At 32.8% G+C, this 26,141-nt stretch overlaps 1 protein-coding gene across 3 annotated transcripts in view; it reads right to left on the reverse strand.

Annotated features, from left to right (window-relative positions):
• The window catches only part of CTNND2 (catenin delta 2), a 1,202,081-nt gene that overhangs the window by 791,265 nt on the left and 384,675 nt on the right, over nt 1-26,141 (reverse strand). Inside the window, exon 1 of one of the 3 annotated variants that reach the window (XM_074205347.1) lies at nt 15,664-15,759. The exons of the other annotated variants lie outside the window; for them this stretch is intronic. The gene's annotated coding sequence lies outside the window, so the exon portion shown is untranslated. Of the gene's footprint in view, nt 1-15,663; nt 15,760-26,141 lie in introns of those variants that run through there. 3 annotated transcript variants of the gene reach the window in all.

Genomic DNA, 26,141 nt, shown 5'->3' on the forward strand with positions numbered 1-26,141 from the left:
GAGCAGAGGTGATGGAGTGAAAGCTGTACTGAAAGGTAATTTTAGGAATTTTACAAGGACTATGGAAAAAAGTTATACCATTCCTAAAGGGAAATTTATAATAAGTATTCCCCAAGTGGGAGAAAAGGAAATCTAGCAACCAAGAGCTTTAAACCACCCTTTCATTATATGTGCTTTCTACATCTAAGTTCATCCTCCTTAGACTGTATGTATACTTCCAGGAGAATGTGTCTTAGGTTATAAGAGGGGAATATTTTCTGCCAAGTATTCTTCCTATATCACTTTAGTAAATACTCTATTGTAAAAGCTGACAAAGTCTTCCTGATTTATAACAACTGATAATCTTGAAGGAATGCTCAGCAGTAGGGTCTTATGAGATATTAGAAATAGAATTGTACTTCAAAACCCTAAGAGTTTCTCCTAGAGTCCTAAAGGATAACTTAGAATCCATATTCCACAAGTTCAGACTGATAATGAGGGGTGGTAGACTAGACATTCAGGGAGAGTAGCTCCAAAGCATATATATCATACAAATGTGTGTATAAAGGTATACATGCATATGTATTTTATATATATATATATATATATATATATATATATATATATATATATATAGAGAGAGAGAGAGAGAGAGAGAGAGAGAGAGAGAGCAAATATGCTTATATACAAATGTACATTATATATATGTTCATATATGTGAGGAATGTAGGGTGTTGATCTTCTTAGGGAATCTATTACAAAGGGGGAATGGCCCCAGTCAAAAACAAAACTGGGAGAGTTTTCCTAATCCCATTTCAAAGACGACAAGCCTAAAGTTAGAAGAAACTAGTCCTTAACTGGTCAAGAGTGACCTAGAGATCTTGACCTAATGCAATTGAGTTTGCACAATTAGATAATTAAATATTATCCCCCACATCTCCTGTGACGATTGGGGTCCATCAGCATATCATGCATCACATGATGGGGGGAATCATGTTAGGGACATATCATGGGATGGGTGGACCTCTTAGATTGTAACTCAAACTCTGAGAGACTGAAAATCCAAGAGTGGGGGAAAGAGTTTCTGAAGACTATAAATTACATGATGTTCCAGTGCTTCCTTGTCACTCATGTGTGAGGTATCTATATCCTACAGGATTCATGAATAAAATCTAAAATTTTCTTTCACTCTAGCAGGTTTTTCTTTCATTTATAACAATATATGAATTAGTAAGAGAATTTTCATTTTTTAGAGTACTTAGATCCTCTCAAACATAGAATATAATCATTGCTATCCCCACTTTCAGATAAGCTTCAATCCAAAGATTTAAGTGATTTGTCCAGAATTAAGCAATCAGAAAGTATATATATATATCAGAGTTACTATGAGAAAAGCAATAAAGCCCCAAGTACTATAATTGAATTATTATGATGTGACAAATTGGCACATTTCAAAGGACATTCATAGCTATTATTTCATTATATCTTCCCTTACCAGTCCTGTAAAATAGGTAAAGCAAATATTGATCTCCCTATTTTACAAATGAAAATTAGGATAACTAAGTTACTTAAGTTGCTTGTTTAAGATGAGAGATGGATTTAGAATCTACACCTCCTAACTTCTGGACATTAGTTTATTTCACTATATCACATACCCTTATTATAGTTTTTTTCTTATGCATATACACAGTATTCCAAGTCTTGGTGTAGTTTTATAACATACTAAAACTATAGAAATAAGATTTTCAATTTAAAGTAATTGATAGTACACTTAGCTTTTGAAAATATTTCTCTTGGATGTCAAATTTCCTAATTATCTATCTATCTATCTATAGTACAAATTTAGAGATATTTTACTTAAACTTTATTTGCCCACCAAGAACTAAGAAACAATTTTTTAGTGTTCTTCTTTAGTGTATTTTTATTAACTTCTGAGTTGCAAGATGACCCATACCTAACTTATAAAAGACTGCATTTAAATCTGCAAGCTGTGAGGTTTTTTTTTTTTGTTAGTTTGTCCTTTAAGTTCCTGTGGTGGGAATGAAAGAAGTACAGTGTACTGTGGGAGAAAGGGTAAGGAGTAATCCATCCATATTTGCATACCAACAAACAAGCCTTTGTAGGACTGTAGGATTGTGGATTCACCACAGCAGAATTAGTTTATACATGTCTAGGCAGAATGAACTGTGCCCAATAAACTACTTCCATAATCATTATCCTCCCAAATTTATCAAATATGTATGAGAGAATGTCTTTCTGGTTGTATAAATCAGATTCCCTGTTTCATTACTGATCAAAGAGAATATTGAGCCATATGCTCACTGTATACTAAAAATTTGGTGCACTACATAGTCTAGTTAAAAAGCTCAATTAAATGAAACTAGGTTGAGAAACTAAAGATTCCTAGCTAACTGAAAAGGATGCCTCAAATCTACATGAACTAACTGGACGATCATAAAGTACATCAGGTACAGCTGCCCACAGCAAATTAACATCCCATAATCACTTATTCATAATGAGATTGCAGAATCTTGCACATAAGCTAAACTCAAGTAAAGTGAATCCAAATACATGCATTTCTGTTCACCAATAACCTTAACATCTGTCTGTACTTCTCCAATATTTTGTTAATGTCTTTTTAGGATGGCCAAATTATCCTTGTGTCCCCTGAAAGCATGTACTGTAATTTCTAGAAATTGCCATTACACCTGGTGAAAAGGGCAGAACTGATCAGCTACAGGCTCTCTGGCTGCTAGGCTGGGCCAGCAAGCTGCTCATGAATCCAGCAGATGTTTCTACATTTTAGGTCAATGCTTTTTTCAAACCATTTCCCTTTTCCATTCAAGTGGGAAAAACAACAGCTAGTCATGGCTTAAATAGTGGACAAGAAGAGCCCATCTAACAAGTACTCAAGAACTTGAAATGCAGTCCACATGAACCAAATGACTGAAATACTAGTCTACTGAAAAAAACAGCATGAGGGGCATGTGTGTGTGTAGGACACAGATGTCCTCACTCACTGTTTTATGCTTTGTTGTACAGCATACCTCAGTTGAAAAACAATGAAGCACTTCCTTGATCATTCTAATTCATTATTCTTTAAGAACCAAATAATCCCTACATAGTGTCATTCATATATTTCTATTTTATCATCTTAGTCAGTATATATACTCAAGGGCAAATATTATTCCTCCTGCTTCTCTTTGCCTTCCATGGTATCCTGTACAATCACAGCTGACAAGAGGTGTTCAACAAGTCACTCTATCTACAAATATATACTATATGTAAGGATTTGTATTGGATACCCTGAAGCATGAAAAGAAAATATAGTTCCAGCTCACAGTTACATTCATGTTTTGTTTATAAGTCAAATAAGTCAATGAATTTGAATTTACACATATTCAAATTGATTAAATGTACAGCTAAAAATCTCTTTTATTTTTAACTATTTTGAAGACTAACTTTCAAAGGTCACATTTTTACCTACTCATAAGGATTTTGCAATTTTCATATTCATTCTTTCCATATCTTCATCTAAAGTCACTGAGAAAATGTGGAATTGAACATGTGGCACTCCACCACCTCTCCAGGCTGACCCTGTATCATTAAATCTTTGTGTGTGTGTGTGTGTGTGTGTGTGTGTGTGTGTGTGTGTGTGTGTGTGTGTGTATTTGAATAAAAGTGTATCCAATGTGCCATCCAATGTGCATTAAATAATCTTTCTATTAATGCACAATATGTCATGAATTCTGAGTGGTATAATGGAGAACCGAATTTAAATCCTACCTCTGGCATTTGCTACTAGTTTTGAAGCCATCAGATAAACAATTTTAGGCAGTTTCCTAAACTATAGCAAAGTCTTCATATTTATAATACTTAATTCAGTGTCTGAGATCAAATACAATAGATGAAACACTTTTGTCAACCTCAAAAGTCAAAGAACTAGAAATGGCAAGGATGTCCATCAATTGAGGAATGAGTGAAAAAGTTGTGGTATATGATTGTCATGAAATACTACTGTGTTATAAGAAATTCTAAGCTCAATGATTTTAGAAAAACATGGAAAGACTTCCACAAAATAATGAAGAGCGAATGAGCAGAACCAAGAGAACATTGTACATAGTAAAAGCAATATTGTCTAAAGAATGACTTTAAACGAATATGCTATTTTGACTATTATAAATACCTCAATTAGTGAAGATACTATCTGCCTCCAGAGAAAGAAATAATAAATATAACTATGTATAGAATAATTTCACATGTGTATGTACAGAAACACACTCATATACGTGTATACCTATTTGTTTCTAACGGAAGACACCTCTAGAGTAAGAGGGAGAAGGAAAAAGAAATTCACATGATAATTTTGTTACATATTTAAAATAAATAGCAATCTGTACACAAAAGATTTATAGTTTCATATAAAATCACCTTTTGACTATAATATATTAGGGAAATGCTTGCTTTATTCTATAACTTAAAAAATAAAATTAAAATGTTATAGGAATACCTAGTACTATTGTTTTTTATTAGTCATTTCATTTGTTTCTTTTTGGGTGGTATATAGCTAGAAACACTACTGGGCCAAGTCTTGCTAATTGTTCTTTTACATTTGATCTTTATGGACCATTGCATCACTGGACAAAACTATTCTTTGAAATTTAATATATGTATTAGAATGTAACCTTCCTTCTGAAATTGTTGATTGTCATTAACATCATCATCTCACTGGTGATTTGTTTGATGCAGTTCAGATAGAATGGAGACAACCCTGAGAGACCTGTTATGGGCAATTCCATCCACATTCAGAGAATAAAATCATAGAGTCTGAATGTATACTATGTTCACTTTTTAAAACTTCTTTTGTGTTTTTCCTTCCTTTCTCATGTTTTTTTTTTCCCTTTCCCCTTAGTTCTAATTCTTCTTTCACAATATGACTAATATGTAAATTTGCTAAACACAAATGTAGATGTACAACCTTTACCAGACTGTTTACTGCCATAGGGAGGATGGGAGGGAAGAGAGAGCAATAGAAAAATGTGGAACTCAAAAGTTTGCTGTTGGATGAATGTTGAAAAACTACCATTGCATATATTTGGAAAAATTAAATAAAATTTCAGTTAAAAAAAGAATGATCCCTGGACCAACTACTATCCTCTCTAGTCTATTGCAGAGGCATATAAATGTTTTTTGGCTGTTGAATAAAAGCATTCAGATCTAAGTTCAATCTCTTGAGTTACAGATAGTGATTATAAGCAGTAGTGATTGATATTGCTATCTCATTTTTTCACAAATTATTTAATGGGATTTAGATATAAATGGTTCCAAATCAACTTGCTATCTTGCTATTATTTTAAGTTCTATATGGATTGTAATAGAGATAGATAAAATAACTGATTTTGTAAGTGAATAAAAATTTAGATGTAAGCTCTACTGAGGATAATATATATAGCAGACATTCTTTTACTCAAAATATGTTATAGGAATTCCTATTACTATTGTTTTTATTAGTCATTTCATTCTTTTCTTTTTGGACAGTATATAGCTAGAAACAGTACTGGGCCAAATCTCCCTATTTCAAGGTATTTTAAAGCCATATAGCTTGGAGACATTCCATGTTTGGTATGGTAATATCCATTTTAAAATGTTAATATTATGTTTTTATTTGTTTTGTTTTTTACTGTGTCATTTTCTCATTGCCATCACTACTAATTTGAAGTAACTACAGAGATTTGTATTGATCCAGAAATACATTTTACTTAGATCTCTCTTTAAATGACCCGTGGTTATTATATACTCGCCAAATTTTGAAGATAGGACTAGTCACATAGAAAAAAATATCAAAGGCTCCATTAGGGAATTTAAAGGACCTGACAACACTTTTTTCAAATTGTTCTCAAAATTTCTGAAGAAATATAGTAAATCTTTATTAGATAGTGGGCTATTTTAGCAGAGTATATCATTAGCCATTTTTATGAACATTAGCATAACAATACAGAAAAAGATAAATGTGCATGATTATTCTCATGAATATCCTAGTGTGGTTTCTTGTTCCTTATCAAAAAAAGATTTATATATATATATATATGTATATATACATATATATATATATAGTAACATGGCAACAATTTTCCCAGAAAGAAAACTCAGGTATATTTAGTTTACATGACTTCATTTTCTATAAATCCAATATTTTATTAAAAACAATATACTAATTTATACCTTCCCTTAAAAAAATTCCAAAATGTGAGATGTATCTACTGTATTCACTATTTACTAATATTATGTGATTTATCAGTTAGGTCAATTTGCACTACAGTTCAGCTAAATCGGATAAAATAATCTAGATCTAAGGAAACTATGACATTTGACCTTATTTTTATAAAAATGTCTACTATTTGAAAGTTCTGGGATATAGATGTATTTTGAGGCACTGCACTACTGAAATGAGATCATGAAATTTCTGAATTTCTACTTATCTATCCATCCATTATCCCTTCAAAGATTTGAGGGCTTTTTTTGAGATTCATTTAAAAATACAGCAAAAATGTGAATTAAAATATTTTTGGCAATTTGATCAACAAATTATCTGTTTTGATTTTTTCTTACAAAGAAACATAAACACTAGACAGTTAAGAAAATCCAAGTGATGTGTTCATTAGTCCAAATTACAAAGTATATAATTCCTATAGTTTCATAATTTGGTATCCATCTAATGTTTTACAATGTCCTTTAAATCATTCCTGTGGAGGTGGCTCGGGGTTCAGTGGATACAGCACCGGCCCTGGAGTCAGGAGTATCTGAGTTCAAATCCTGTCTCAGACACTTAATAATTACCTAGCTGTGTGGCCTTGGGCAAACCACTTAACCCCATTTGCCTTGCAAAGAAAAACCTAAAAACATATCATTCCTGTGTACTGAAAGTATAGTCATAATAAGATTTGAGATTCTAGAAAAGTTACTCATCCTCTCTGGGCTTCAATTTTCTCAACTGCAAAAAGAATAGGTTGGAATAGATATTCTCGAAGATATCCTTCCAGTTCTGCATGTATTTGAGTCTGCACACATAAGGATTCATGATAAATGAATTACATAATTAAATTAGATAAAGATATTTAGAAGGCTCTTCGACTAGTAGGACTTTCAAGCAATAGAAAAGCAGCACAATAGAGAATCAAGGATACAGGACTAGAACTCAGGACATCAAATGTCTAGACATCAAATGTTTTGCCCATCTTGTGACTTGCCCCAGATTCTCTGGGCTTCCAAAAAAAAAAATCCAAGATGCTCCAAGAGAGTTGCAAGATATAGATTTTGGATATACTAGATAGATAAAAGCAACACCCTCCCTCCTCCTCCCCCTCACAATCATGTATTATTGCCCTTTCCAAAACTAAAGGAAATAAGTAGGTACCTCAAACACAAAGTCTTAGGAATAGCAATGCACCCCAAACCACTGGCCCAGGTTCTATCCTAGAAGTCAACCTGGAGTCACTCCTCAAGCCCTGTTGAGAAGGAATCTAGTTTCCTTGCCATCACCAAATATATTCATTAGATGACTGCAAGTAAACCAATAGATCTGGGAATGGGAGTGTCCTACCCTTGTCTTACCACTGAACCTTGACCTCTGGTCTATATCAAACCTAGTTTTATAAGCAGTAATACAGAGAAATATTAACTATGTAGAAGGGACTTGCCAATCCCCAAAATGCAAGCTGACCTCTACTTACAGAGCAGGCATGTAAGTCTTGTTGAATTGGTCTGGCTCACTGAGGGAAAGAGAGGAGGTAATAAGTATCAGCCAGATGAAATTACCACTATCACTTTGTCTACCACTTCCCCCCAGAACCAGGCAGGAGCATGAACCTCAAAGCCCAGATCACTAGACTTGTTTCCAGTCTATCCTCCTTAGACCTTATTCCAGAGAACAACCCCTTTAGGGATATGAGTAGACACCTGCTTCTAGAAGCCCTGCAAGTACCATCTCCCAAATAATCATAGCTCTAGAAGCCCCCCCAAAAGATAAGTCCAAATGCTTGTCACTGTGTAATGGTTCAAAACCACAATCAAATATGATTTTAACAATGAAAATGACATTAATGAAGATAGATATGACTTTATCAATGAAAATGACATTAATGAAAATAGATATGTTGCTTTACTACTGTACCCTAAGGGACTTTTCCATCTGGCTTGTAACTAAATTTTCTTTTATATGTGTTACTTGAGAAAAGGAACTGTCTTCACTTTTCAATTTTTGTTCCCACTACTTAGCACCATTCTTTGATGCACATAGTTCTTTGTGCACAGCAAATGTTTAATACATGTTTTTTGTTCATCCAATCAATTTCCTCATCAATCAACCAACAGGCATTTATTAAATACTATGTTCCAGCTACTGGATTTTTTAAGGGAATAAACATAAAAACAGACTCTGTACTCAAGGAGCTTTTCATTATGGGGATAACATACAAATAAAGAGATATATACAATAATACAGAGAACAGAAGAAAAACAATCTTACAGTAGATGGTTCAAATAACTAGAAGAACCAGGAAGAACTCTTTAAGAAGGTAGGGTTTGACATGAGACTTGAAAGAAGCCAAGGGTATCAAATGGCAATATTAAGCTGGCTGAGCATTCCAAGAATGAGGAAGAGCCAGTGAAAAGACATGGCAACAAAAGATAGATATGCATCTGAGAACCTGCAAATACATCTGCATTGTGTGATCATAGAGGAAGAGAAATAAAGCATAAGAAGACTGATAAAGTAAGAAGGGGTTGAATTGAAAAGATATACAAATGTGTGATTCTGGGGACAATCCAAGGAGTCACTATAGTTCATTGAAACTTTGAGTAGGATAGGTCATGTAACATGATTAGACCTACACTTCATGAAAATCACTGGAAGTTAAGTGGAGGGTGTACTGGAGTAGGGGGAATCTTAAAGCAAAGAAACCAAATAGAAATTTTGTTTCACTGTGGTGCAGCCCTCTTCACCTCTAACAGACTTTTGTAATAACCTACTACTAGTTCATGGTTGAACCTGCAGCCTGCCTTAAATCTCTTCTCTTTGCAATTCATCCTGCAAAGAAATACCAAAATGATTTTCATAAAGCATAGGTCTGACCATGTCACTTTTTATCCCCTATACCCCAGTCATTAAACTTCAGAGATTCTTTGTCACTTCTAGGTTTCAAAATTTCTCCTCCTTCAAAGCCCTTCATAACCTGTTGAGCAGTTGTTTCAAGTCATGGCTGACTCTTCATGACATATTTGTGGTTTTCTCGGCAGAAACACTGGAGTAGTTTGCCCTTTCCTTCTCCAACTCATTTTTACAGATGAGGAAACTGAGATAAACATAGTTAAGTGATTGCTCAGGGTCAGAAGCTAATAAGTGTTTGAGGCCAGATTAGAATTCAGGAACATAAATCTACCTGATTCCAGGTCCAGTGCTCTATCCACTGTGCCACCTAATTGCTCCTTCAAAACCTTGTCCTTTCCTACCTTTCCAATCTTCATACTTTCTACCAGGTACTCTTTGATTTAGCAACACTGATCTACGTGCTGTTCATGAACAAAACATTATATGTCTTGATTCTGGACATTTTCTATGATTAATGTTCTCCCTCTTTATCTCTGCCTACCTTGACTTCCTTTAAATTTCAGCTAAAATCCCATCTTCTATTGTAATCCTCTAACCCATTTCAATTCTAATGCCTTCCTTCTTTTAATTATTTCGTATTCATCCTGTGAATTGTTTGTACATATTTGTTTGCTTGGAGTCTCATTCCTCAGATTATAAGCTCCTTGAGGGAATGGACTGTCTTTTGCCACTTTTTATATCACCACAGTGCTTAGTACAGTGTCTGGACAATTCACTTACTTTCCTCATCTGTAAAATGAGATGGAATAGATATTTATTAGCAGATTAATTGCAATAGTATGGTCAGATGTGATGAGGAAATTTCAGTAGAGGATTGGGGTGGAGGAAGATAATGAGTTTTCTTAAAAACATTTTGAATTTGAGATGACTATCAGATAACCAGTTTAGTGCCCATTAGAGATAGAGATGTAGAATTTCAATTCAGAATCAAAACTAGAGCTAGAAAAAGGATCTGGGGTTATTTGCATAGATGTGAAAATTGAAGTAATAAGAGATGATGAAATCATTAATCAAGATAGTATAGACTGAAGAGAGGACCCAGTCTAGGATGTTGGGGTCACTTCCAGTTAGCAATATGATAAGGAGGAAGATTAAGTCAAAGGACTGATGTAAAGAGAAATAAACATCAAAATCTATTGCCAAAGGTCAAGTTAGAGGTTTTGAGAATTGGAGAAAACTTGTTGATTGGACTTGTTTAAGGGAAAAAGGGAAGGTAATAGTTGGGTTGATTTTGGCAAAGAGGATTTATTATTTGCTATTTAGTCATTTCTTGGTCATTTCTGACTTTGTATTACCTCTCAGGATTTTCTTGGCAAAGATATGGCCATTTCAATCTCTAGTTCATTTTTCAGATCAAGAACTGAGGAAAGTGAATCTGAGTGACTTGTTCAGAGTTCACAGAGATCATAAATATCTAAGACCAGATTTGAACTCATGGAGTTGAGTCTCCCTGAATCTATCTACTATGCCAGTTAGATGTCTTACCTGTTCATTAAAGACTGAAGTGAAGTAAGAAATATTGAAAAATGATGTCAGAGGGATATGAAAGAACAAGAAGGGATAAGTTAGCTCTCAGCTTATGGCTTCATTTTTTTCCCTCAATTTCTCTATCACACTTAATAACTAGCCTGTTTTCTTATATTTTTGACCTTAAGTTCCCATAAGGCATACCTCTGTGGGCTGGTAGAAAAAGTAGGAATATGAAAAAAAAGCAATGTAGAGATCACTCCATTATCTTTTGGCAATTCACTTAATCAGGTTATTATTTGTTGGGAAGGTCTGGCTGAAAAGTAGAGAGTTATATGTGAAAGGAAATATAGGTACACTGATGACCATAGTTGTCTATATTGTATGGAGTCCTAAATTTATTAAAAAGTATTAAACATTATTTTTAGACATAAACCTGAGTGACAATAAGAACTAAAGATGCTGAGTCATCAATGGTAAATCATACAAATAGATATTAATGTTTTGCTTTAAAAAAAAAGAACCATGAGGGAATTCCAGTTCAATATTTTATACTTTATACATGAGAATCAGGCCATTTACAACTGATAAATTAAATACATTGCAGGCTGAAAAAAATTGATTTTACCTAAGTGATGACCATAGGAAAGACTTGGTTCATTGTGATTGACCAATTTTGACTCATAAATATGAAACTGTGATACTATCTCTAAGTTTCTATTCAGTAAGGAAAAACACACACAAACCATAGGATAATAGGAAAATTAACTTTAGATCTAATTTATGAATGATTATGTATTTTAATAGTCTCATGATAAATTAGGGGTCTTTCCTCACCTGCCCACCTTCTGTATATGTATCCAATATAAGGCAGAAATTCTCCATAAAAATGTTGATTCAGTTAATTCTCACTCTCTGTAACTAAATTTAATTTCATTTAACATTTCAATGGTGAATATGCAGAATCCCCAACATAAGCTCTATTAATTCTGATGAAAATTCCTAGAGTTAGTTCATAAAGGCTTTAAATGAACTGAAGCAGAGATTCATGAAGAAGGAAAGTATGATTAATGTAGAGGTTATGCAATAAATAATCATGTGTGGGATTACTCTGGTTAGATGAACAATTACATTCAAATGAAACACAATATTTGAAAAATTGTAGCCATGTGTTTATACAATGAATAATTTATGGGGCAACCTATTCATCTTGGACTAAAACAATCAGATGTGCTAGCAACAATTTTGTGCTTCAGAAAAAAAGACAGGAATTGGTATATATCACTAAAATTATAATATATTTCTTCTTTCTAGAGTAATATCACATCACACATACACATATATAAAATGTACACATATATATATGTTTGCATATATATGTATCCATGCTTAATAAAAACTGGGAAAAGGTACCACTCAATTAACTAGAATACAGTACTACTTAAAGTGAAATATTATGCACCATGAACTTGTATAATTTGTTATTTTCAAAATTACTTCTCTGTGCTTTTGATGAGTTATATACTACATAAAATGAAATAGATGAGATATAGGTATATTGATTCAGGAAAAGCAAAACAAACATTTTTGTTGTTTGGCACACTCAATTTTTGTATATAAAGGGCACCTGAGAGAGTTCTACTTATGTTTTTTTCCCCTAATTTTTAGGCTTATGAGATTTTTGAGAATATATTCAGACACCTTCTTTAAGGTTCAATGAGTCAAGTTAAATCAGTTTTTCTTTTCTTATTAACAATTCTAAAATTGGAAGTTACTATTTTTAACTGCTGAAAATTTTGTTAGCTTCTTAGGTTAATTTTTTAGAACCAATACATGGACTCGCAGGTGTTTTTACAAAGGATTATAATTATAGAGATCTTGCTATTAAAACACAAACATTTAAATTAAGAAGAGACTTTAGAGACTATCTTATTTGAGTCATTCCTTCAATGTTCCCTTACTCATTCAATTTTATTGAGCCACCATTCAGAAGTTTTAAAACTGACCCAAGATCACTCAGTGAGTTAGTGAAGAATTGATCATATTTTGGGGTCTCTCTAATCCCCTTCTCTTTTCACTACATCACACAGTAGAATCCTGCTACAATGTTCCAGGGAACGAGGCTACTAACTCTGTAAAGGCTTTTGTGTGTATTATTCTACCAAGGAAAAATTCAATTCAATACAAAGCAATTACTAGAGGGTCTACCATATATCAGTCTCTTCTCACTGAGTGTTGGAAGTGTGCTTGTATATATGTTTAAACAATTGGTTCTGCAAAATATGATATACTTTCAAGTTTGTCATATTAACATTTTCTCCCTCACTTTCTTAAGACTATAAAACAAAATTAAAATCCAAACCCAGATTTGTTCTATATGCTGATTTATCAGATATAGATGTTCACACTGAAAATTTAACAATCAGGTGGAATTGGTTTTCAGAGCACCCATTGTCTGGATTACTAAGATAAATGATGAAATAGGAACCAGGTGTAGTCAGCCAAAGTGTAAAATTCAATTTAGTGCAGCTTAACTAAATGAAAAAGTAATTGTTAAATGTTTAACAAAATAATAAAAAATACAACATTGTTGTTGCTATTGTTCAGTCACTTTAGACTCTTTTTGATTCCAGGGACTACAGTATAGCAGCTGCCAGTTTTCTTGGCAAAGATATTGCAGTGGTTCTAGTGGTTCTAGTCGATTAAGGAAAGTAGAGGTAGAGTGACTTGCCAAGGGTCACATAGCTAGTAAATGTCTGAAGTTAAATATGAACTCAAGTCTTCCTGGCTGTAGCCCCAGTGCTCTATTCACTGAGTCACCTCGCTCCTTCTATTTTCTAAGTCAATATAAAGTCAATAACTATTTCTGTTTGAGTAGTGTACCACTAATAGTGGAAAGAGAGCTGGCTTCTAAGTCAGGATGTAATGGGGGCAAGTTATACCAATGACACATCCTGCTGTTGACCAATCATAGGCTTTGATTTTACTAACTGTTCAATGAGCCAGGAAATTCACTCAGTTTATAAATTGTAGGTGCTGATTTATTTGCATTAGTAAAAAGAGATTCATTCATCTGAAATTCCCATTACTAATGATATCATATGTTTGGTTTAAAAAAACAGTTCATGCCCTCAGTAACCTTATAATCCACTAGATACCCAAATCAATAAATATAAAATACCAAAGGCCTTTTGAAGGAGATGGCAAATGAGTTTCTTGAGAAGAGTTAGAAATTTCAAGGGATAAAAGGTAGAAAAAGCATTCTAGGCAAGAGGGACAGCTTGTGCAGAGGCTTGGAGGTGGGAGAAGCCATGTGGCATGTGTGAAGTATAAAAAAACCAGTTTGGCTTTATCATAGAATATAGGAATTGAAACAAACTAAAAAAGTTTCCACATTTGCACATGTATGAGACTTATAATAATATGCTTAATTTTGTTTTAATTATTTATTTTCACAAAAGGAAATATTCATGTGAAAAACTTTTTAACAAAAACTAACTCAATCGCAATTCACCTTTGAAGACAAACTGCGTTATTATGGAGACTAAATTATCATATGATCAAAGGCCTTGGTGATGGAAAGGCTCTCATTGCTCAACTAGTTTCTAGTACAATCCCTCATTTTACAGATGAAGAAATTGAGGCTAAGGGAGATTAAGTGATTTGCCTAAGGGTAAACATGTGTAGGTAATAGAAATCAGATTTAATTCTGGATTCTCTGCTTTCATTGGATAGTTATCTTTTTTTTTTTTTTGGCTTCTGGGGACATTTAAATTTGATAAATCAATTAAAATGTATACAATTTTAATATATATGATTCAGGGAAGAACTTCTTATATTTCCTAAAAGATAATATGATTGAAAACAACTTCAGGTAATATGTAAACTAATCTTATAAAAGAGCTCAATTTTGAAATAACATTAACTGCATGGCAATATTGTTTACCTATTGTTTTATATATATATATATATATATATATATATATATATATATATATATATATATATATATATATATGGTTATTTTCTAATAAACACTGATTTCTCTGCTTTACCATTCATGATATGATCCTTTTGGAAATCTTTCTAAGTTTTGAAATAACCTCCCGCATATTTTTATTTATTTCACTCACAGAATACTACACTAAATATGGCAACTTAAAAGTATAGAGATCTAAAAACAATTTCACAAAAAAAGTCTTCACAATTATTGGGACAACCAGTCTACTAAAAACGGTTTTTGTGATTACTTATGGTAGTTCCTATGAAATTTATCAAATATTCTTTCAACTAACATTATCTACTGTTGATTGATTGAACTGCATTATGTAAATAAAGTCTACTTGAAATATTTGTATCTTAAGGATTTTCCATAATTATATAATCTGAATAACTCATTCTCACCTGAACAATTTATAGTCACAAAAACATACAATTACTGTGCTGAGATGCAATGATGGTCAATGACAATGAAAAATATTTCAGGAGGAAAAATGATGCAAAGAAATGAATTTTAAATTCATAATATTGCACTGAAAAGATTTTGTACTTCTAAGATAAAATAAATTCTATTTATTTGACTAGAAAGAGCTTTTTTTCTTCTTTTTGTGATGATTTACTGCTCCAGTTCTAGTCTAGTAAAATAAACAAAAACACAATTGTAAAATAAAATTTTCTTTTCAAGTATTGAATCAAGATTGGGTTATGAACTACCAAGACTTTTGTTCTATCTAAAACTATGTATAAAGATCAATGTTGAAGCTCATTATTTTTTTATTTCACAATTTATTATAATCAAAAAGTTATTAAAATTTATCTACTTATTTTTATCATCTATATACATATACACATATAGCTTTTAACATTTTAAGCTTTGAAGAACTGTCTAGTGAATTATAAAAGACCCCCTGTGAACTGAGTTTTTAACTATAGTTTACTCAATATAATTATTGCCTTGAAGTTAAAAAAAAACTTTAGCTCAAATTAAAATCTCCCACAAAATTTATATCCAAAGCATTTAAAAATAGACATTTAATTTTCACTTTTTTTACCTTTGTTGCACCGTTTGCAAATAAATGGTCCTTAAACACTTCCCAAAATGTAGTCTACGCAAACAAGACGACTAATCAGCAAAGCTGCAAGGTTAGTTTTCCCTCCTTTCCAAAGCAGTAGTGCAAGCAGTTGCAGTCACTCCCAGTTCCCTCCCCTCTCCCATTACCAAACAGAAAAAGAAACTTAGATGATTTTTTTTAAAAAGAGAAAGCAATGTAATATCCTTAAGGGGGGGTGAAGGAGGGGGAAGTCAAGATGCCAAATCCTCATACTCCAGTTTCAGCATGGAATCATTTTGATTTAAAGAAAAAAAAAGAAAACAATATTCATTAAATGATACCACAAGCCTAGTGGTTGCAGCCTTAAAACAGAAAAGAATAGAATTCAGTCAGGCACAAAGGTCTCCATGGCAACAGTGAATTTAGACCCCCATTGGCATTATTTATGCAACATTTCATCACAAAAGGACCCTCCCACTAGTCCGCCAGGCAAATTCTACAGTTTTCTAATCTCCTGTTCCTTTTCCTTTAATTTGTATCTGCCTTGAAAGCTATGAGTATCTCAAAATAAAATATCCCAGTTTATCATAAAATAATTCCAGCCTGCCTTTTGGCATTGTTAACCCATATTTCAGAGATAGAAAATAGATTTAAAATCCTTTGGAGTTCACATTTAAAGATAGTTTTATTTTCATTCCAAAGATGAAGTGTTGGTGGACAAATTTAAGTTTAAATTAAACCTTATCCTTTCTTAAAGAAAATCGTAATTTCATAGAAGACTTAAAGGTGATGCATGCAGTCAATGACAAATTTGAGTTCAGATTAAATAACAGGTATCTCAACATGTAAGACATATTACACATTGGTTCTAAAGTTTTTATGTTACATCACTCTGTGTAACTTAATAATATAATAAAAAATATGTGGGTCCTTAGGTAAAATTTACATCTCAAGGTAACTGTGCAATGTAGTAAAAACCTTTAAACCCTTTAAAATGTTATTATTAAAAATAAAATATAATGATAAAGAAAAAAGACAAGCATTTGAAATAGTCACTAATTATTCCCAAATAAATTGTCTTTCAATAATAATGGAATTGAAATATTGGAATAATATGTTAAATATATTTGGAAAAATATTGCAATTGAACACTCCTCAAATTATAGTGAAAATCCCTAAATCTGAGGGAATCATGTGGGAAAATGGAACAGGCACAAGAACAGGAGTTAAGAAGACCGGATTTAAAATCTGGCTTCAGACACAGTTTAAAAATTATATTCCACTGAATTTTATTTTATTTTTTGCAAGGCAAATGGGCTTAAGTGGCTTGCCCAAGGCCACACAGCTAGGTAATTATTAAGTGTCTGAGATCAGATTTGAACCCAGGTACTCCTGACTCCAGGGCCAGTGCTTTATCCACTATGCCACCTAGCCACCCCTGAATTTTATTTTCAAGTTAGATCTTCAATTTTCTTCCTACCCCTCAACCCCGCTATGCAACCTGAAATGAGATGGGAAAACAACTAAATATGAGGATTAGAGAACATAAACTTCTATTTGGGAAATTATGTAGTGTTTTGAATGATTCCAAAATTCTCCATGAAACAAAGTCCTATTGTTACAATGTCAGCCTTCTTCTGATAGTAGATAGTAGATGTCTATAAATAACAGACAGCCAAAAATCCTTGATGAATCAAAACTATTGGTCACCCAAAGAACAAAAAACAGAATGTGAAGGGCATAAGTAGGTTGATGCAAATTATTAACATGATTAAATATATCAAAGAAGAGATTTAATATAAATTTTAAAAGGTTGATTGATCAAGTAATAAGAGTAGGAATTACATATCACCAATCAATCAACAAAAATCTATTTAGCTCTTTCTTGTGCTAGGTACTAAAATACAAAGTCAAAGAGAAAAAAAAAACAGTAACCTAACATTCTATTGAGAAAGATAAGGATACACATAAGCAAAAATATACATGCAAAAATCTGAGATGTGTTGGTAAGGGTTAGGAGGAGCTATCTTGGGTTGAGAAAACACTAGGAACTGAAAATCAGAAATGATCTCCTTGAGGAGGTTAACTCTTGATTTGAGCTTTGAAGGGACCTAGATATTCCAAGAGGAAAAGGTGAAACAAGAGTGCATTTCAGAAAGTCATGAGATGACTGGATTCAGAAACAATAACTAAGTGTAAGGAGATTAGGAGTCTGGCTATTGATAGATTGCTAATCTTTAAATGCCAAACATAGGCATTTGTATCTTTCCATAGTCAAAAAGAACCACAAGAACTGGTAGATTGGTAAAGTAGATGCCTGTACTTTAGGAAAATTATTGACAGTTGTGTATACAGCCTATATGCTTTGCTGACATCTATGTAATTTTAAGAGCCATAAAGGGAGCAAGCTGCCCAGTACATTGTCAAGACTCACTGGAGAGGATTTATGGGATGATAAGGAGAAGGAGATGTGAAATGAAAGGGCTGGCTGAAATCTATACTACTGGAGGAAGTTTGTGTTCTGATGAATTCCAAATCGTGTACTGATGAATCCCAAACCCATAGAAGTATTGAAATATATGTTTTGTGTTTTCATTATTCCTTGTGAGAGGCACCAGTGCACAATAGAAGAGAGGTGGCCTTGTTTTCTGAAACATACTGACTTTGCCACATCAGGCAAATTGTTTAACTTAGTGTCACAGGTACCTCTTTACAACTAAATTACATTGGGTAAGTAAATTTCTTCACCAGGAATTTCTGCTGTAATTGAAATCACGGGTCCTTATCAAATATTATTACCCATAAAGACACTGTGGGGAAGTTGTGTGACACAGTAAATAGAGCAATGGGATTGGAATTAGGAGGATTTATCTTCCTGAGTTCAAATCTTGATTTAGAAAGATGAGTTATGTGACCCTGGGCAAATCTTTTAACCTGTTTTGTCTCAGTTTCCTCATCTGTAAAATGAGCTAAAGAAGGAAAAGACAAACCAATCCAGTAACATTGCCAAGAAAACCCCAGTGGGGTCATAAAGAGAGAGACATGACTGAATAATAAACAACAAATTATCATTCAATTTAAGAAGGACCCAGAATAGCTATCTCTCCAGACATTTCAACTTTATGAGAAGGGGAGAAATGAATATGGTTGAGAAAATCTTAACAAAGAATGCATACACATATCTATATGTGTGTAAACAAAACAGGTGCATATGTATATGCATAAAATGGATATGTTATATATTACATAAATGTAAAAATGCAGGTTCTTATTGCTTAATATTTCTGATAAAATACATTTTAGACATGATTTACATGTGCTAAATAGTATGGTTATAAACAAAATGAAAAGTTTCTTAGCAATGTTAATGCTGCATTACCTCAGGTAGTAAACAAAAATAAAAAAGGTTTTAAACTTTACCTATAAGTATACAATATATTCTTAATGAAACAAATGAAAGAAGCATTTGTAAAAAAATGAAAGAAAACTTAGATTACATTAAACTAAAGTGCTTCTGTACAATCAAAATTAAAATGTGTAAAATAAGGGAAGTTGTTTAATGATTAAAAATATTCATTTCAGATTTTCAGATGAGTTTAGTTTCTACATATGTGTGTGTATTAAATAAGATTAAAACCAATTTTCAGTACATAAGTAATCAAAGTATCTGAACAAACTGCTCTTGAAACAAAAATTACAAACTATTAATAATCATTTTTTTAAAAAATCCAGAACTCTAATAAAAAGACATAAAAATCAAAACAAGCTTGAAGTGTCTCCCACATAGTAAATTTAAAACATAACAAATGATGAAAATAGCTAATGTTGGAGGTATAGTGGGAAGATAGTTGCACTGGTATATTGTTGGTGGAGCTGTGAATCATTATAACCATTTTGAAAAGTAAATTGGAATTATGTAAATAAAATACTGAAGTGTTCACACTCTTTGATTCAGAGATTCTATAACTAGGGGCATTGTAGGAAATTCATAGATAAGACAAAAGACTCCACATAGGCTAAAATACCTCAGTTACGCCTTTTTTGTAGTGACAAAGATTTGGAAACAAAGCAATTGGTCACCAATTTGGAAATTGGCTAAATAAACTGTGATACATGAACAGAATAGAAAATTACTATGCTGCATGAAATGATGGATGTAATGGAGAGAAGCATTGAACTACATGGACTAATGAAGAATGATATATGAAAAGCCAAGACAACAATATACAAATGGCTACAACAATATAAATATGAAGTATGGTACCCAACTCCAATACCTCCAAATTTAAGAAAATAATAATAATAATAATAATAATAATAATAATTTTTGAAGAAAAATTACCTCGAAAGAAAAAAATGAGAACAAGACTCCCACTTCATTTTTTCCTACTACACCAGTGTGTAAAGTTGCATCTTTTAAAATTTTTCTCTCCCCCCCGCATTTGCTTCATAAATATTTATTATATGGGGCAGCTCTTTGGGGGGGGGAAGAAGGATTCTGAAAGAATTGTTGGAAATTTAAAAACAACAGATATTAATACACTTTTTGAAATATTTGAACACAGTTGACCATATTTGCAAAGCATTCAGAGTTTGAAGTATTTGATTTGATGGTATCTAAAGCAATCTGAACTCATGCTGATTTGAAAATTTTAGATACTAAATCTACATTGAGCTAAACAAATGAACAATGTTTGTGGTTTTGAATGGACCCTAGATGTTCCTTAGCATTTTCACAGAGACATCTAGGTACTATAAGATAGATTTCTACTTGAAACAGAAATTTTATTTTGATTTTATAAATCTGACTAGAATAAAACATTTTATTTCAAATGTTTCCAGGAAAAACTCTGCTCTCCTATTAAGAGGAAAACAAAGTTCACTGACTAAAATTTTCAATACTCTCCCCCAAATCCCAATAGATCAGAGCACTAAAAGCATACAAATACTTTTCCAAAGATTATAATAAATATTATATATTGTTAATTGGGAAAAGATTCAGTGCCTTGATTTAGAAAAATCATTTTATTGTACCTTATAATTCTAGTTTTTGGGAAAACCAAAATGTGACAAAGTGGCCAAAAAGAGACATGAGAAACGTGTCTTTTCCCCCTAGTCTTTGTTAATATGCTCACAATAATATATGGATACCTTCATTGAAAGAATAAGTTAAACTTCAATAAATTACAGAGTTCATAAAATTTTTTCCTAGCCAATTGAATGAGACCTTGTCCTTTTTCTTTCACCGTAAATAAACTTTCAGTATGCTTAAAATCTTTAGAAAGGAAGAAAAAGAGATAATATACAAAATTCAGCTTTTAATTTTTTTAGAATTAGTGCCCAAATACAAAGCATTATAATTCAACTTCTCATCATTAAGTATGATGAGTCACAAAAATCCAAATAATTGACAACCTGATTACTGAGTTTGCAGTCTCAGGGATATTATGAACCTTGAATACTAATATTCTTTTGCATTCACATTGTCACAGAGCGAGGTTTTCTCATTCTAAAATAAGATGCTGACTCAACATTTCATTTCTGGTCTACCATTATCCAGGCTCTCCCTTGCAGAAACAGGCTTCAGTGGCAATGGTTGCATAATGAAAGAAGAAGGACACATCAGTGTTAAAAAAAAAAAGTATGCCCTATTCTTTGGAAAACACCAACATCAAATTTCACATTTTGAGTTCTAATCTGGGTTCTACTTTTTAGACCAAAAATTCTGAAAGAGAAAAAATACAAGCTTCTTTCCCCTTAACTTAGCAAAAAAAGCAAAGAAAAAGTTACATAAAAGCTCCTCTATTATCTTCATGATAGGAAGAATTCTTTCAGGGTACCTTGTATGTGCTAGAAATACCAACCAAGTATTTGAATAAAATGGCAGAGGCATCCTGTTCCTTCACAGGGCAAACTTTAAGCTGCTTGGGATAGGGAAAGGTTGCAGAGAATGATTATTCTATTTTTTCATTCTTGGTTTCCGTATTATAATCGACTATATGTGCTTTATATTCTTTGACTAATGTGCCTAATGTCAGAGTAGTTCCCACCACAATCTATACTAGTTAATCACAGAGGCAGAAGTATGACAGAATCTTGGCCTCTATGTCATAATAAATATTTTGATGCCTTCTCTCCCTTCAGGTTCACAAAATCATATTCTGGATTTTTAAATAGCCTCAAGTAGAACTCTAATGCCTATTCACAAGCAGGTTGGGTTTCTGAATTGCTTCTCTAACTGATTGCTTCTCCAACAGGGATTTTGGGATAACTCTGAAACTGAGGTGGTTTCTTCAGTAATATTGCTCATATCCTTCCACTGGCATGGTACGCACTGATGATCAATTGGATAGTCTCAGTTATTAGTTTTTAGAAATGAATATGTACTAAGGGAGCCTAGCTTTCTATGTAGTCTGGGGCATGCTACTTACTAGTAAATAAAGTGGGTTCAATGAATACATGTAGCAAAGGGGTACCACAGCTTCTGATTATCTGAAAATTCTTTTATCCCTATTATGGAATCCTCCTGATATTCCCCTAAGGTATTTATGACCCTCTACTGGTCCCTAATTGTTAATTAAGATTCTATAATTTTCTTATACTTTTTCTTTTTCAAAGTCTTGCCTTTGAAATTATTTTTCTCATTCCTCAGCACAACTAAATTGCCAATGACCTTTTAGCACTTTGTATAAAGCCTATGCAATTATGATTGATTGAAATTTATTTTTAACTAGTTAAGGTATCAAGGTTAAAATGGAGTAGGGTGTGTTTGACCTCATCCAATAATATAAAGTGATTTCCAAAGAATTTGAAGTAAAAGGCAACCATATTTTTAAAAAAAGATCAATCCTATATCTCAGGTTGATCTACTTAAAAGCTGATTTTTTATACCAAGGCTACAGAATTGATTATTTTAAAAAGAAGACAGATGAAATATCATTGTGTAGTGTAGTGCATTTCTGGACAATCTGACTAGGTGATTTTTCCTAGGTGTACATGATAACTGGGAAATAAGTGATACAACCATAAAGATCAGGGTTCTTTGGACGTGGAAAAAATTCATTACTAGCCCTGTAGATAAGAAAGCTCAGGATTTTTATTTTATGAAATTTCTTTCTGGAGAGAAAATTAGTTGCTTGAGAAGAGGCTGAAAAACAAAGATCTGGGTGAGAATGCCTGAGGGAAAGAGAGAAAGGAAAACAGTCATAGGAACTGGCTGAAGTTAGACTCAAGTGAATTCAATCTCAAGACAACAGGTCAAACTTTCATAGTTTTTGCCTAATCCCTGTGCAGGGAAGAGTCAGGGGAAAACAAGTAAAAGGGAGACCCCCCCCCCCCATCTATGTGATTGGAATAAGGTACCCATTTTGGAAAACTGAGAGGTAGGAAGCTGGAGGAGGGAGTAGAAGAATGAGCTGAAGTTGTTCTTGTAGAATTTAGATTTAATAATGAAGTTACATTGAACAAGAGGATTGAATTTACATCTGATTAGAGTCTATGCTGCTGAGAGAGACTGCAGAAAACATCAGACAGGCACAAATAACATTTTCTTAATATTAAAAAAACAGACATATTTCTCCTTCAACATTTGTGTTTTTATTCCTCTGAGATTTTCATTAGTCTAAGGATTGAATTGGTCATACTTGGAAGGAGGAATCTTGTGCCTCAAGGATCTGTGCTTGGCACTGTATTGTTAAACATTTTTATTAATAATTTGGATGGAGTAATTTTTTTCATATTTTCAGAAAGCACCAAGAGGATGGTAAACAAATTGAATGATAGAGAAAGATTATAAACATGATTTGAAAGGATAAAATATTAAGCTAAATCTAACAAATGACAGTAGATATAAGTGCAATATTGTAGATTTGGGTTCAAAAAATCAGCTTCATAATACCAGATGGAAGAGATAAAGAAAGATAAGAGTTCCCATGAAAAGTATCTGAGTTTTTTAGTGGACTGCAAATTCAATGTAAGTAAGATGATCACATAAGTCTTGGAGTTGTAAAAGGCCATTGGGGACCATAAAGTACAACCTGTAATTGAACAAGAATCCCCTCTATAACTTACCTGATAAACATGTATATAGCCTCTATATGAAGACCTTTAATGAAGTACCTCTTGAGACAGCTTATGTTATTTTTAGATTGCTCTGAAAGGTCTAAATTTTGCTTAACATCAAGTCTAAATCTCTGTCTTTGAATGAGACTCTATAGTTCATAGTGTGCCCTCCTCTATCTTGAATCTATCTCCAGTTTGAGGAGATAAGAAAAAACAAGTTCCTGGAGACCAAGACTTTTAACTTCAAGCCTTCATATTACATGTAAAAACCGTGGAAAGACAAAAAAGTACAGAGGCTAGCTGATTATTCTTCTGCAGGAAGACCAAAGATACAAAGAAAGCAAAAGGTGCTAATTAAATAGTCTAATAAACAACTCAATTTTTTTTAGAGGAAGGTTAAAAGGGATAACTATAGATAGATAGTGTTGATATTGATAGATAGAGGAGTCCTGAGATGTATAGAACAAATCTTTGGATGTTTCCAAAAGTTAACATTTGAGAAAACTAACCAACAGCAGTCAATTATAGGGGATAAACTGACAACCATTTCTGCCTTCAAGATAAAAGTCAGATAGCCCTGCCTTTGCAGTTATGAGTCAACTCCTCCGATGCCATGTATGAAGGTCACACTAGAAGAAGTAGCAATAAATGCCAAAATTCTCATGGCAGGCAATAGTCTCAATGCTATTCCGAAGCTGTCTGCAGAAAGAAAATAAAAGTAGAAAGATTCCAGGTGTTTGGATTATCACTATTAAACTAACTCTTATAAGGAGGAAAGTAGAGCTTACTATATTGAAAAGAGAGATAGAAACAAAGATCTAGGGGAGACACCACAGCAGATATTTAAGAGAAGGTTGCACAAACATGTAAACACACACTCATGTACATATACATATGTATATCCATACATGTGTATATATGATACACATACATATATAATCATATAAATTATCCTTTATGCATTTTACCTGTGTTTAAATTTCCTTTTGCAATTTGTGTCTCTGGGAAAGTCATATATAAAGCTGAAGTAGATGCTATCCATGAAGGTTGTACCAAAGGGCTATGTGATGACCATTGTCTCACAAGGTCAATGACTGTAGCTTTTCAATACCTTCTTTTCCCTTTCCTTTTGTTTCTGCTGTACAATTGTCAGTAGTCATAGCACCCTATCTAATGTCTCCCTTCTCCTTTCCTCCCCTCTGGGGCTTAATATTTTAAAGAATTCTAACATGAAAAAAGTACATGACCAAATATCTTTAATTTAACAATGTGGCACAACTAAATCTTAATTTAACAACACATTCCTAAAATAAATCTCTATCCAAATATCTCTGTTGTGTCTCAAACTAAAAATATTAGTTTCTCTTCCTTGGATACTCTCTTCTTCAGTTTCTATTTTACTATTGATAACAATACCACCATACCAAGTCTTCCAAGCTCAAAATTTCAGAGTTATCTTTAATCCCACTCTTCCATTTCTTTTTTCTTTTCCTTTTTCCTTTCTCCTTCCCTTCCTTTTCCTTCCAGATACTTTGAAAAGCAGTTGCTCACAGATATGGCAATGAAGTATAACATTTTAAGTTTTAGTAGAGTAGCTACTTTGTAATATTTTACCATTTTCAATTAAAATATAAAATCCACAAGAGTTTGGATTGTGTCATTTCTGTATCACTCATATAATGGGGACCTTAATAAGTATTTGTTGAATGAATAAACATTGATAGATTTTTCTTATTTCATTCTGTTAAACAGGTTAAGGAAAATAGCAAAGAATAACTAAATGCTAGGATAGAATACAGAATTTTTATTCTCAGTATGAGGAGTGACATTTGTTTGAATTTCAGCATAATTGATCTCCCCCCCCCCTTTGATGCTCTCTAACATTTAAATAAAGCAATGGTCAAGAATAATACTATCAAAAAAACCCTTTAGCTGTACCTGGACAATCTAGTGCTTAATCCCTTAAAGAATTCCAACTAAAGTCCAAGGAAGAGATGGAGAACATCATTAAAACCAAATGATAATTTTGATTACATTAAATTAAAAAGCTTATGCACAGACAAAACCATTGTAACCAAGATCAAAAGAAATGTAGTAAATTGGGAAACAATTTTTACTACTAGTATTTCTGACAAAGGACTCATTTCTAAAATATACAGAGAATCGAATCAAATTTTATAAAAACCCACAAGCCATTCCCCAAATGACAAATGGTCAAAGGATATGCAAAGGCAATTTACAGATGAGGAAATCAAAGAGATCCATAGTTATAAGGAATATTTCTCTAAATCACCAATTATTAGAGAAATGCAAATCAAATCTCTGAGGTACCACCTCACACCTTTCAGACTGGCCTATATGACCAGAAAGGATAATGATCATTGTTTGAAGGGCTGTGGGAAATCTGGGACACTAAT

The sequence above is a fragment of the Macrotis lagotis genome, chromosome X (genome assembly GCF_037893015.1).
Source record: "Macrotis lagotis isolate mMagLag1 chromosome X, bilby.v1.9.chrom.fasta, whole genome shotgun sequence".
Taxonomy (NCBI): Eukaryota; Metazoa; Chordata; class Mammalia; order Peramelemorphia; family Peramelidae; genus Macrotis; species Macrotis lagotis.